This window comes from Helianthus annuus, chromosome 15 (genome assembly GCF_002127325.2).
Source record: "Helianthus annuus cultivar XRQ/B chromosome 15, HanXRQr2.0-SUNRISE, whole genome shotgun sequence".
In the NCBI taxonomy this organism is placed as follows: domain Eukaryota; kingdom Viridiplantae; phylum Streptophyta; class Magnoliopsida; order Asterales; family Asteraceae; genus Helianthus; species Helianthus annuus.
The window spans coordinates 87,040,324-87,053,117 of record NC_035447.2 but is presented as its reverse complement, the minus strand read 5'-3'; positions in this window follow the sequence as shown (position 1 = coordinate 87,053,117).

Genomic DNA, 12,794 nt, shown 5'->3' with positions numbered 1-12,794 from the left:
AGTGTTTGTGTTGTGTGTCGATTATGATTTAGAACTCGAATAACACGTAGCATGCAGTAGCGGTTAGCGTATAAATAGTGTTTGCGTTGTGTGTCGATTGTGATTTAGAATAAGTAACGTATGTAACACCCAAAAGTGCGTAAAGCAAAAAGGGATCGAGTATACTCATAGATTGTGTTTAACAGGTAAACATTCTCTTGGATTGAAGGGAGCGCTGAGAGAGATTAGCCTGATCAGTTAACGATAGCATAAGCGAAGAACGGCACGTAAAACGGTGCAAAGTGACCAAGCATCGGATGGTAATCCGATCGGATGGCAATTCGATTGGTTAACCATTCGATCGGATGTCAATCCCTTCGGATGGTCATCCGATTGGATTGACATCTGTTTGGTAAGGATGTGTTTGTATATGATGGCTTTGAAGTTTTCGTTGTAGCATTTTGAAAACAAAGAAGTATCTCTACCCTTCAGGTCGATCGATCGAACGACCGTTCGATCGGATAGCGATCCGACTGGTAGGACACTTAGAGAGAACAAGTTCTCAGCAGGATTGTCACTCGATCGGATTGCAATCCGATTGGGTGGCAATCCGTTAGTTACTGATGATCTTTGAAAATTTGAAAATGGCTAAGTATCGAAGTTCCAAATATCACATGGTCAGATGGTCGTTCGATCGGATGGCAATCCGATCGGACGGTAATCCGTTCGACGTTCAGTTCTTTGAAAATTGAGTAAAAGTTTAAGTATTGAATCCTTAAGAACTCCATGATGACACCATCCTAGAACACCTCAAATCCGCTAATTTCACAGTTAAAAGTTAAGATTCAAAGGTGAAAAAGATGAAGGAGTGCGTGTAGATCATAGAAGTACAAGATTTAGGTTAAAAACTTACAAGACTCGCGAGAAATCAAGAGAAAGAAGGTCTGAGTGCGGCTGGTCGAGTGGAGGGGCTGTCACATCACAAATGATGTGACAGGAGGGTATTTATAGGGTTTCCAAAAGAGGAAAGTGCACAAGGTCGGATTAGCAACCGATCGGATGGCCACTCGATCGGTTGGCCACTCGATCCTGGTGTCTGGCGTGTTGAGTTTTGTCGTTTCGATTCGATTCGTGTGTTGAGCGTTGCGATGCGTTTCTAGCAAGCGATGCGATAGAATTACCCATTAGTTACACAAATAACCTAACTACTATATCTAACATACAATCACTATAAATAACTTGCGTGTAGCGTTTGCGGTTCAATTATGATAGAGTTGCGATTGCGTTTCGATTAATCACCACAAACATAAACATAATTAAACATGCACAAGTAACACATAAATAGCACACACACGTAAAACAATATCCAGAACACATGATTCGGGTTGCGAATGCGATTGCGATGCGATAAGCGATAAAGCGGTAAAACATGCGATAAATCCTCGATTATTCACAGATACTCCACATAATACAACTAAAGCAAGTAAAATAAAAGATTCGATTACAAGTCAAAGAAGTCAATTCAGTAATTAAGAAAAGAGTGACAGATCGCAATTAGCAATCTTTTCTTCCTTTGACTTCAATCTTGACTTTGACTTTGACTTTTGAAACACGGGGTGTTACAGTGTAGACGTGCCTATGTAAGCCTTAGCTAAGGCTTCTTCTTCGATTGGCGTCCACAGTTTCGCCTTTGGTTTGGACGGTTGCTCACCCACCACTTGCTTGCCTTTTCTTCGTTGGCCTTTTTCTTTTTGTGGTCGGGTTTCGGGAACAACTTCCACATCCTTGTCGGGTTCGGATTGTTGAACGGGTTGCGTCGGGATCGGTTGGGGTTGAACGGGTTGCGTCGGGTTTGGTTGGAGATTAAAAGCACCCCGCATCATCAATTGTTGAAGGGCTTGATTTTGATAGAATTGAGAGAATTGGTTCAGCGAGTGTTGGAATGCGGCAAAGGCATTTGACGAATATTGAGAGAATTGGTTCGGTTCGATCGTCGGATAATATCCCGGAACCGAGAAAACATTCGGTTGGGTCGGGTTGTTGGGATTGTTCGGGTTGTTGGGGACATTCAGGTTGTTCGGGTTGTTGAAGGGATCCATGGTAGAATATAAGTTTATAAAAGTGGAAGATATTTTATAAAAAATAAAAGGAGAGAGATGAGAAAAGGGGTTAAAATGGTGAATGGAGGTGAAAAAGTGTTTGAGTTTTATATATTTGGGGGGAATTGACCGTTTGTAGAAAATTTGAAATGTAAAATTAATTTTTTTTAATTAACGGTCAAAAAAGCAACGGTCCCCACATTTATTTTGTCGTTTTCTGCCCGTCTCAAACGTCTTGATGTTGACGGAGACGACGGAGACGGGGGGCGGGATGGTGTACACGCGGCGCCCGTCCTCGACAGATATGGGGACATACCCCATACCGCACAGCCTAAGTATTCTTGCATTGAAAATCCATAAAACTAACTACTCTTTCACCAACAACCAAACAAAGCCCAATAGTATCTACCCCAAACCCTTACCCACCCACCTTATCTGAGACCACGCCGGCGATATACCTGAGTGGTTTAACCGAGTTTACTAAGCATACATGTCTCTAAAATTAAAAATTGGACGTCCTTAAATAACATTCATATTTTTGTTTTGGTTTGTCTTAAAAAAATACTTGTTTTCAAAGTGTTATTTACTGGCCTTTTCTTTCCAATATTTTCTCACTAAACTATATTAAATGTGTATATGTTGTGACAACGACTTAATAGCAGTTTTTAATATATATAGGGTTAGGATTCAGAGAAAATGGGGGAAAGTGTGAGAACCGTGAGAACGGTTATGGATCGTCAGATCAAAACAATCCATGGACTAGATTGTGCGGTGGCGTTTTCGTAAATAACATCAATTTTATTATGTGGGACGCGCTTCATTAAGGGTAAAAGGGTCTTTTACCACTCAAATTCAAAATGCCAACAAAAATGATAGCACGCCATTCAAAAAAATAAAACGCCATTAAATACAAAACGCCAAAAATTAGTGTTAAAACGCGTTGGAGATTACAGGAAGAGGAAACAACACAGTAACTGAAATTCAGTTATTAACATTTATTAGAAGAAATTTCCTCCTAAATTACGCGTCAAAAACATCATTATATAAACGACATAAAACATCGCTTCCATGATCACTTCAACCTATCATCCTGCAAAAACATCTTTTACCAAAAACGCCAATTTAACCAAAACGCCAAAAATGACAACCATCGTTTGATGGAGGAGATACACTCTGGCAATCAGGCGATTCGTCCTACGTTTTGACAACAGAAGGACGGTGTATGTTAGGATGATCAAGGCAATTTTGAAGATGGAAGAATAGGTATAGAGGGGTATCCTATCTCTTGGCATCGCTCTGGATAACGAATGCCATGAAACACATATGCTTATGAAAGCATTAACAAGGAAATTTGTACCAATCAAAGCAGATGGAAAGCCGGACCCTGTCATGACATCATCGTGTTTTGATGATGAAACAGACATGGTGACCGTTATTTATGACAGCAGAGAGCAGGAAGACTACCTGCTTGAAAACATCATGACAAAGCAGGGAGTTGGGTTCATGGAAGAATTACACAACGCCACTTGTTTGAACACAGACATGGACTCAAAAATGGTGTTGATGCAAGACATGTTCAAATGGAGGCTTCAGAATATTCAGGAACAAGAAGCCGATGAAAGTGAAGGTGATGACATGGATGAAGGTCTAGATGAAGACTCCGAGGAAGTAGATGACGTAAGTGATGGATACTTCTCGGATAAAGTACATTCTGACGAAGAGTTTTAATTTTTTTTTGTTAGTTTTCTTCTGTGTAATCTTCTTTTTTTTCTTAAGATAATTAAATGATATATTTCTCTATTTAGTTGCAAAACGCCAAAAAAGTACTTCAAAAAGTTATTGCTTACAATACTGGATTCAATGAGATCCTCTTCTAACACTTTCAAAGAGGTTTTGATTTTAGCAACATCACCTTGAAGTTGTTTGATCTGCTGTTCCTAAGCATCCAATCAATAATTTTGAACTAGGGTTTCCATGATATGAACAGAATAAAACAGCAGGTCACAGGCAGGTCGGACCAATGATAGGCTTTGTGAAATTAGGGCAATATAATCACGAAAGTAGAACAGTTTATTGAATGATTCAAAGGCGGATTACAAGCCGATGACATACGAAAAGATAAAAGAAGAATAAAAAACAGAGATAATCCAGGGCTACGCCCTCTCTCCACGCACAAATGCACAAGCCTTAACAAACTAGACAAACTCAATCCTCCCCTAACACGCCTTATTCTCTATTACTTATACTACCCCCTTATATTACCCTTTCGCCCCTGAAGAATACCGATAACTCACTTCCCTCTCATAGTTGATTCCCATCAGTTTACCTATTACATGTGTAGTTAGTATTTAATAGGTTTTTACCATAAACTAGTATGTGTGTGTGTTTCAGTTTTATTTGTTACTGTCCACGCACATCATTTTTAGGGTAAATTACTTTTTGAGTCCCTATGTTTTAGGGGTTTTAACCACTTGAGTCCAAAATCAAAATGTTTAACGCCCTGAGTCCCTATAGCCACTTTTCTTAACTATTTGAGTCCAAATTTCTAACACCATCCACCAAGTGTGTTAACTATGAGGGTAATTTGGTCATTTACACACAAAGTATAATTCTTATATGCACAAGAGTATAAGGAACAAGTGTCTAATGCATAAAGATTTTAATAAAATTAATAAAAATAAATATGTATATTATTATACACACTTAACTTCATTCCAAATTTCTGTATCTCTCCTTCCTCTCTCTCATCTAGACCCCTACCACCACCATTAACACCAACGCACCACCACAATTCCCACCGCACCTCCACCACTATCACCACCTTCCTCACCGTCAAACACCACTGTTACCACCTGCAAACCGCACCTCCACCACTATCACCACCTTCTCCACCGTCAACCACCACTGCACCACCTGCAACTACGAATCCAACCACTATAAACAATCGAGACCACCACCAAAGTCACCTAACATGTAACACCCCAGTGTTTCGAAAGTCAAAGTCAAAGTCAAGATTTAAGTCAAAGGAGGAAAAGATCGCTAATAGCAATCTGTCTCTTCTTGCTCAATCCCTGTTTTGACTTCTTTAACTATAGTTAGTCTATTTTATGTTTTTACGTTAGGTGTATTATGTGGAGTAATTAATTGCAATGGAAGTAATCGAAGTATATTTCTCAATACGAACCGCTTTACGACTGTGAACAATAGGAAATAACAATGCGATAAAGTTAATTAAACGAAAATCGAACTAATCTAATCATCATCGCGCTCGCAAACTCGAATATACGCATTTTGGGTTACTGTTATACATGTGTGTGTGCCTTATGTGTTACTTGTGTGTGTTTATTTATGTTATATGTGGTAATCAATTGAATCGCAATCGAAACTCAATCGCAATCGAACTCAACCAAAATCGAATCATGATAATTAGTGGAGAAAGGATAGTGCTCGATAAGAGTAGTTGGGATTAAAAGTAATTTGAATAGGAAACTCTATGCCATTCGCATCAATCGCAATCGAACACTCGAATCAGGCAGCTGATCGATCAGGCTACCAGCCGATCGAACAGCCAGCCGATCGGACTGCTGTCCGATTGGACAGGCTGTCCGATCGAGCTGCCTGGCCGATCGGCCAGCACTTTCCTCATTTGGAAGCCTATAAATACCCCTGTCATTGTCATCCTTTCCACTTTTGGAAACCCTCTGACCGACCAGCTCGTGCTCTCCACCTTTTCTCAGATTTCTCGCGATTCCAGTAAGATCTCGTCCTAAATCTTGTACTTTCTTGATCTACACGCACTCCTACACCTTTCTATCTTTTAAATCTTAACTTTTAACCGTGAAATCATCAAGATTCAAGTGTTCTAGGATGATGTCATCATGGTGTTCTTGAAGAACTTCATGTTTTGGCCTCAATCCACCAAGAATAACTTGGATCTAATCGATTTCCACATAAACAAACAAAGATCTTTCACAGATCTAAACATATTCACGGTGAAAGAGATTGAAAGATGGATTTCCGTCCTTCTTGGAATAACTTGGATCTAATCGATTTCCACATAACTTGGAACTTCATGTTTTGGCCTCAATCCACGAGGTTCACCGATTTCGGGTTAAACATGAAACACCGTTCCGAAACGTTCGCTAGACGGATTTGGGTGATTCCTGTCCGATTAAGGGAACTAAGTAATGACGCGACTTCTGTTGCTTGACTCGTTATCAAAATACCTCGATAAAACGACAAACAATCAAAACATCTAAGTGTTAGACGAACAGGCCGACCAGGACAACGCACTGTCCGATCGGACTGCTGTCCGAACGGACAGCCAATCGAACGGACAGACAGCCGAACGACTGGCCAGCCGATCGGCTAGCAGATGGGTCCCACACTTAACCAACCTATCTTGAAGATTGAGTATTGAACGAACTGCTGTCCGATCGGACTGCCATCCGATAGGATTACTCTTCGAATCATCAGATACTTGACTTTAAATACTTAATCGATTTTTCAACATGTTCGATGCACGGAAATGCCACCCGATAGAACTACTGTCCGATCGAGTGACCTCTTGCTGAAGACATGTTCTTCACGGAAGTACCAGCCGATCGGGTTGCCGACCGATCGAACGATCGTCCGATCGACCGACCTAAAAGGCAAAGATACTTCAAGGTTTTCAAATATACAACGAAAATTTCAAAAGTCAACCATCATACGCAAACACATCTTACTCAAAGGAAGAAACAATCCACTCGAACAGCCATCCGATCGGACTCCCGTCCAACTGGACAACTGTCCGAACGGACTGCCAACCGAGCGGTCAGCCGTCCGATCAAACTACCGTCTGATCGACCAACTGTCCGATCCATCGACACTTATTTTCGTTTTACGCAATACTTATTGTTATACTATCGAACTTTTTAGGCTAACCTTACTCTCAAGCGCTCCCTTCAATCCAACAACCGCTGTGAGTATACTCGATCCCTTTTTGCTTTATGCACTTTTGGGTGTTACATACGTTACATATATACGAAATCACATCGAACACACTACGCAATACTTTTAAACGCTAACCGTTACCGCATGTTATACGTGACTTAATGAATGCTTGTTTGTTATGTTTACACATGGAATGCTGTCTACCTGCCTTAATGACGATAGTACTATAGTTTGGACTCAGCACCCGCTCATGCGGGGGTTGTTAAGGACAATTATTTGCATGGATTACAGTGGTGATCATGTATTACGAACTGCCTCGGGCAGTCAACCCGCAGTCATTGGTATCGATAGATCCGTGTCGATAATTAACATGCTTTGTTTTCCGCCGTGTACGTGCTGGTTATGCGTAAACTATTTCGAACTCTATATGCTACTATCAAACTTGTATACTCGCCTTTACACTATGTGTATTGACTTTTATTTTAACGTATGTGACAGGTAATTAGGATTCTTATCTGCTAGGAAAGCGAGGCTAGAATAAAGCTCTAGAGTCCAACAAATAGTTGTCTGTAGTAATTGAATCAAGGGTCTCTAGAAGCAGATAAACAACTGCTATATTTAAATCTGAGTTGTCGAAACAGAATTATTTGCCTAGATTTTGTCTGTAATAATTTGTTTACTATTTGAGACATGGTATGGGACATGTTACGTTAAATTGAATAGTAATGATAATTGTTATGGAAACTTCTGGACAATCTGTTTCGCTCAGTGCCGCGCCCCGATGATTCCGCCATCGGTTGGGGTGTGACAGATTGGTATCAGAGCCATAACTATAGGGAATTAGGCAAGACACGACCTAGTCCGGGTCGATGTCTTAGAAACCTAGACTATAGTTAGGACCCAATAGACAAACTCGTGCATGTCCATTAGGGACTATGTATGAGCGTATTACTATTCTTCGCTATTCTCGCCTACGCTACACTATCACCGCACTCGAATTTTCAATGATGAGGAAGCGATTTAATCAAGATTAGGTGTGAAAGCCGCAAACTCTCGACTAAATTGCTTGATCAACCCGTATTTTCACTATTCACCTTGCGCACATCAATGTTGTTTTTATCAATTTATCAATGATCTCTTCATTATTTTTGACACACCAACTCTCTCCATTTCAAGTTTGAGGTGGCAGAATCTTTCAATCATTTGTGGAAAAGTTTCACCTTTCATACAAGAAAGCGAATCAAATTCTTTTTCAATAACGAACGCTTGTTTAACGGGGAGAATTATACCAAACCAGGAGTGAAATCCATATTTTGATGAATAATCTCCTCTATTTTACTAAAATCAAGAGGAAGTTGTCAAGCCAGGGGTGAAACCCTAACCTTGACGGCTTGTCCATGGTTTTACCAAAACTCTCACCAAGGTCTCGACGGACTCCAATGACTTGAACTCATAATAGGACAAGAGGGATGTGCGCCGGATGCCCAAGAATCGAGGCAGAGGCCCAATCCTGAAGGTCAAAATGTGCACGCCAAGTCCTTGAGAATGGTCGAATCACTTTGTATAGTCAATGTCTGAATAGCCGCAGACAATCTATTTCTTGATTTTTATGTGTTTCGATTCTGAGCCCGCAACTGCTGACTCTGATGACTCATTGATTTATTTGTTTATATGTTCAACTGTTTATGTGTTTAAAATTTTGAGACTTACTCGATTTTTTTGCTCACACTTCGATCGACACCCACAACCCGCGTTGCTTCTCTATCTCAAAATGCTAACAAATCGTTACTGCCATAAGGAAATGCCGTACGTTATGATGCTCGCTATACTATACGCTTAACCCATACTAATCATGATCGAACAATCGCAGACTTTGAATGATAGGTTTCTGTATTCTGACTACCTCTGTGACTAAATGCGTACGTGCTTTTGTGTTCTGTGCTTCTGTGCCCTATGTGCTTACGTGCTTATGTGCTTATGTGTTCCTCTGTGAATCTATGATTTCGTGCCTACGTGTTTATGCAATTATGCGACTGTATTCCTAAGCTTTAGTAAGTATTAGACGTGCAAGGTGAGACTCGATTATGATGTGTCTGATACCTACGACGATGTCTATTGCAGACAATGTTGTCATCAAGACACCGTCACCCACTTACTCGCCAAGAAAAGAGAGACAAACGTCTTGCTGCTATTATCGCCAAACAAGTAGCAAAAGCTGTCAGTGATGTCTACGAGAACATCAGCAAATCATCTGAGGAGTCGAGAACCGAAGCTCCTAAAGCTACTCCCAAAGCTACTCCCAAAGTTGCCTTCAGTTTCAAGCAGTTTAAAGCTTGTGGGCCAAAAGAATTCACTGGCGAGGAAGGCCCTACAGCGTTGTTCCAATGGTTTGATTCCATTGAGGTTACTCTACGACAGAGCGGTTGCCCCGACGATCTTCGCACTCTCAACGCTACTGGCGTCTTCCAATCCCGCGCACTAGACTGGTGGACGGCCGAGAGAAACAAGCAAGGAAACGATGCAGCTTACGGTCTATCATGGGACGAACTCAAGGAGGTCATGCTGGAAGAATTCTGTCCTCCTCATGAACGCCAGAAGTTGGAAGATGAATTCTGGCACATTAAGCAGAAGGATGGTGAAAACGCTGCTCTAACTGCTCGATTCAAGCAGCTCAGTATCATCTGCCCTGATCAGGTGAAGACTTCTGACATGGCAATCAAGAAGTATATCCGAGCCCTGCCTGACTGTGTTGCAGATTTCATGCAAGCGGCTAACACTAAGACGATCGAGGAGACTTACCTACTGGCCGCTGAAATCAACGACAAGCGGGTCAAGGCTGGTGTCTTAGATAAAACCTCAAAACACCTGCATCAAGATACCGCCGCTCCAACTGCCGAAACCGCCGCTGCTCAACCGTCAAAGCCCTCACGCCGAAAGAAGAAGAACAACAATGGTAGCTCCAACAACAAGAACTACGCAGTCACTACCACTGCTGCTCCTCTCCAGGCCGTACCGGCCCAGCAGCAGCCCCATCAACGTCCAGCTCCAACTACTTATGCACCACCAGCAAAGCGTGCATACACAGCTCCCCACCCGGTTTGCTCAACATCCTCTTATTACCATCCGGTGGGTCTTGCCTGTCGTTTCTGCGCTCACTGCAACATGTACGACCACTTTACTGCTAACTGCCGTACTGGTCCTCGCAGCACCCCAGCTCAAGCCACTGCTCATCAAGCTCTGCTCCTGGCTCTGCAAGGCCATCAAGCAACTTAGGCACCCGCGGTCAACGCTCGAGTTTGCTTCGCATGTGGTGACCCCAACCACTTTGCGAACATGTGCCCCAACAGGGTCGTGAAGCAGGAGCCCCAGCAACACCATCAGCAGCAGCAGCCTCAGCAGCAGCAACAAGCCGCACGCGCTAGAACCTTCAACATCAACGCGCGTTAAGCCCAGACCGACAACAACGTGGTCAATGGTACGTTCCTTGTGAATGGTATTTATGCATCGTGTTTGTTTGATACTGGAGCCGATAATTGCTTTGTGTCATTCGAATTTGAAAAGCTCCTTAGTCGTATGAGCTCTTATCTGCCCTCGTCATTCGATGTTGAAGTCGCTACCGGAAGAACTGTCACCGTCAATTCTGTTCTCCGTGATTGTACTCTTGAGCTCAACAATCACATCTTCCCAATCGACCTTATTCCAATGCAGCTTGGAAGTTTCGACGTCATAATATGTCACGGCCCTAGCCCCGGTTTAACCCGGTCAAGAGCCGCGGGACAGGAACCCCGTGGTTTTTAATTTAGGCGACAGCGGAAGTCTTTAATACAGGATCTTTTAATACTAAAAATGCCCATTTACTTTATTACATAATTTAAGGATAAAACCCTGTAATTTACAATAAAGTGATTTCATTGGGAAATCTTTATTTCACAAAACATGTTTCTTTATTTATTTATATTGAGCCACTTCCTTAAGCTTGTAGTGCTTCACGGCACTTTTCTTGGATCACAACAGATCACTTGAAACATGTTTGAAAAAGGTTTTGTCAGCGGGAAATACTGAGTGAATCATTCTTTTTGTTAAAATGGCATTTTGTTATAATTTTTACAGTATTAAGAGCGATTACAATGTTTCTGTTTATCAACCATATACCCACGATATTTGTCACTCGACCACCTATTGGCTATCTCGTTGTCCAATTGGCGTCTGTAACTATGGTCATATCACCCCTTGGCTAACCCGTTGTCCAATGGTGACGGTTATCAAGTAATGTATACAAAACCCCACATACCGGCTGTAACTTGGTGATTACAAAGACTTAATCCCTGTAATTATAACTTTGAAATAAATAGAGTTTTGGAAATAATTTGATAAAAAGAGAATGACTCACCTTGCAGATTTATATGGGCGGAGTTTAATCTACTGATTAGCCTGTTTAACCTAATTTAAATAACAATGCACACGAACTGGGTTAGTAACTAATACAGCATTTACGACAATTCACGAGATTAAACCCTCACAACAAATGACAAAGTGCGATACTTAAACATCCATCGAATTAACGACGAATGACAAAGTATAAACCCAATTTGAGCAGCATTTAAACATTCGTTGGATAGTTTCAATCGATCGGACGTTGAATCGTAATAGCGATCGAGTTAATACCCGGTATCGTAGCAGCACCTCGCTATTATGAAATTATAACTTTTAAACAATGAGAATTCGTTTATGAAAGATTTCGTCGACACAGAATGAAAGCCCCTGAGCTAGGCTATTTATAGCCTGAAATTGGGTTTTACGCGGCCCGCGTAAACCCACACATATACCTTACGCGGCCCGCGAGGCCGCCTAGTCTAGGCGTAGGGCTGGTTGGTCATGGGCTTAGGGTTGCCAGATGGGTTATACGTGGCCCGGATACTTATCCGCTTGAATTTCAAGTTGATGCGGCCCGCGTAAGCATCCTTTAAGTTTTACGCGGCCCGCCTAGAACCCTAAAACTTATCCGGTTAATCATTAAGTTGTAGCGGCCCGCGTAAGGTTAAGCTATCCCTTACGCGGCCCGCCTAAAACCCAATTTTCTTGTTTTTCTTGGTTTTTCATGTACAGTAGGGTTTTAGGGGTCCGGGTTTACATCTATAGGTTGGTTAGGGACATTTTTGAAGGTCCTTACATCCTCCCCACCTTAATTAAAATCTCGTCCTCGAGATTTATTGAAATAAGTGTGGATATTTGCGCTTCATTTCTGATTCCAGCTCCCAGGTGTATTTGGGTCCTCTTTTCGAATTCCATTTGACTTTAACCAGTACTAGTCGTTTGTGTTTGAGAAACTTGATCTTTCTATCTTCTATTTGAAGTAGTTTTCAACGAACTTCAACTTTTCGTTTACTTGCACATCTTGAAGAGGGATTACTAGTGATTCGTCAGATAAACATTTCTTAAGATTGGATACATGAAATACATCATGTACTCCAGCTAATTCTTCTGGTAGTTGTAAGCGATAAGCAACTGTTCCTATACGTTGAATTACTGGGAAAGGTCCTACGTACCTTGGACTCAGCTTTCCTTTCTTACCGAACCGTACTACTCCTTTCCAAGGAGAAACTTTCAAGAGTACCTTATCACCGACTTGAAATTCTCGAGTCGTTTTTAATCTTTCCTTGATTTGAGTTATCTTGTCGGTAGTCTCTTGCACAATCTCAGGACCTGATAATTAACCTTCTCCTATTTCTGCCCAACAAACAAGAGTTCTACACCTTCGTCCATACAGGGCTTCAAATGGGG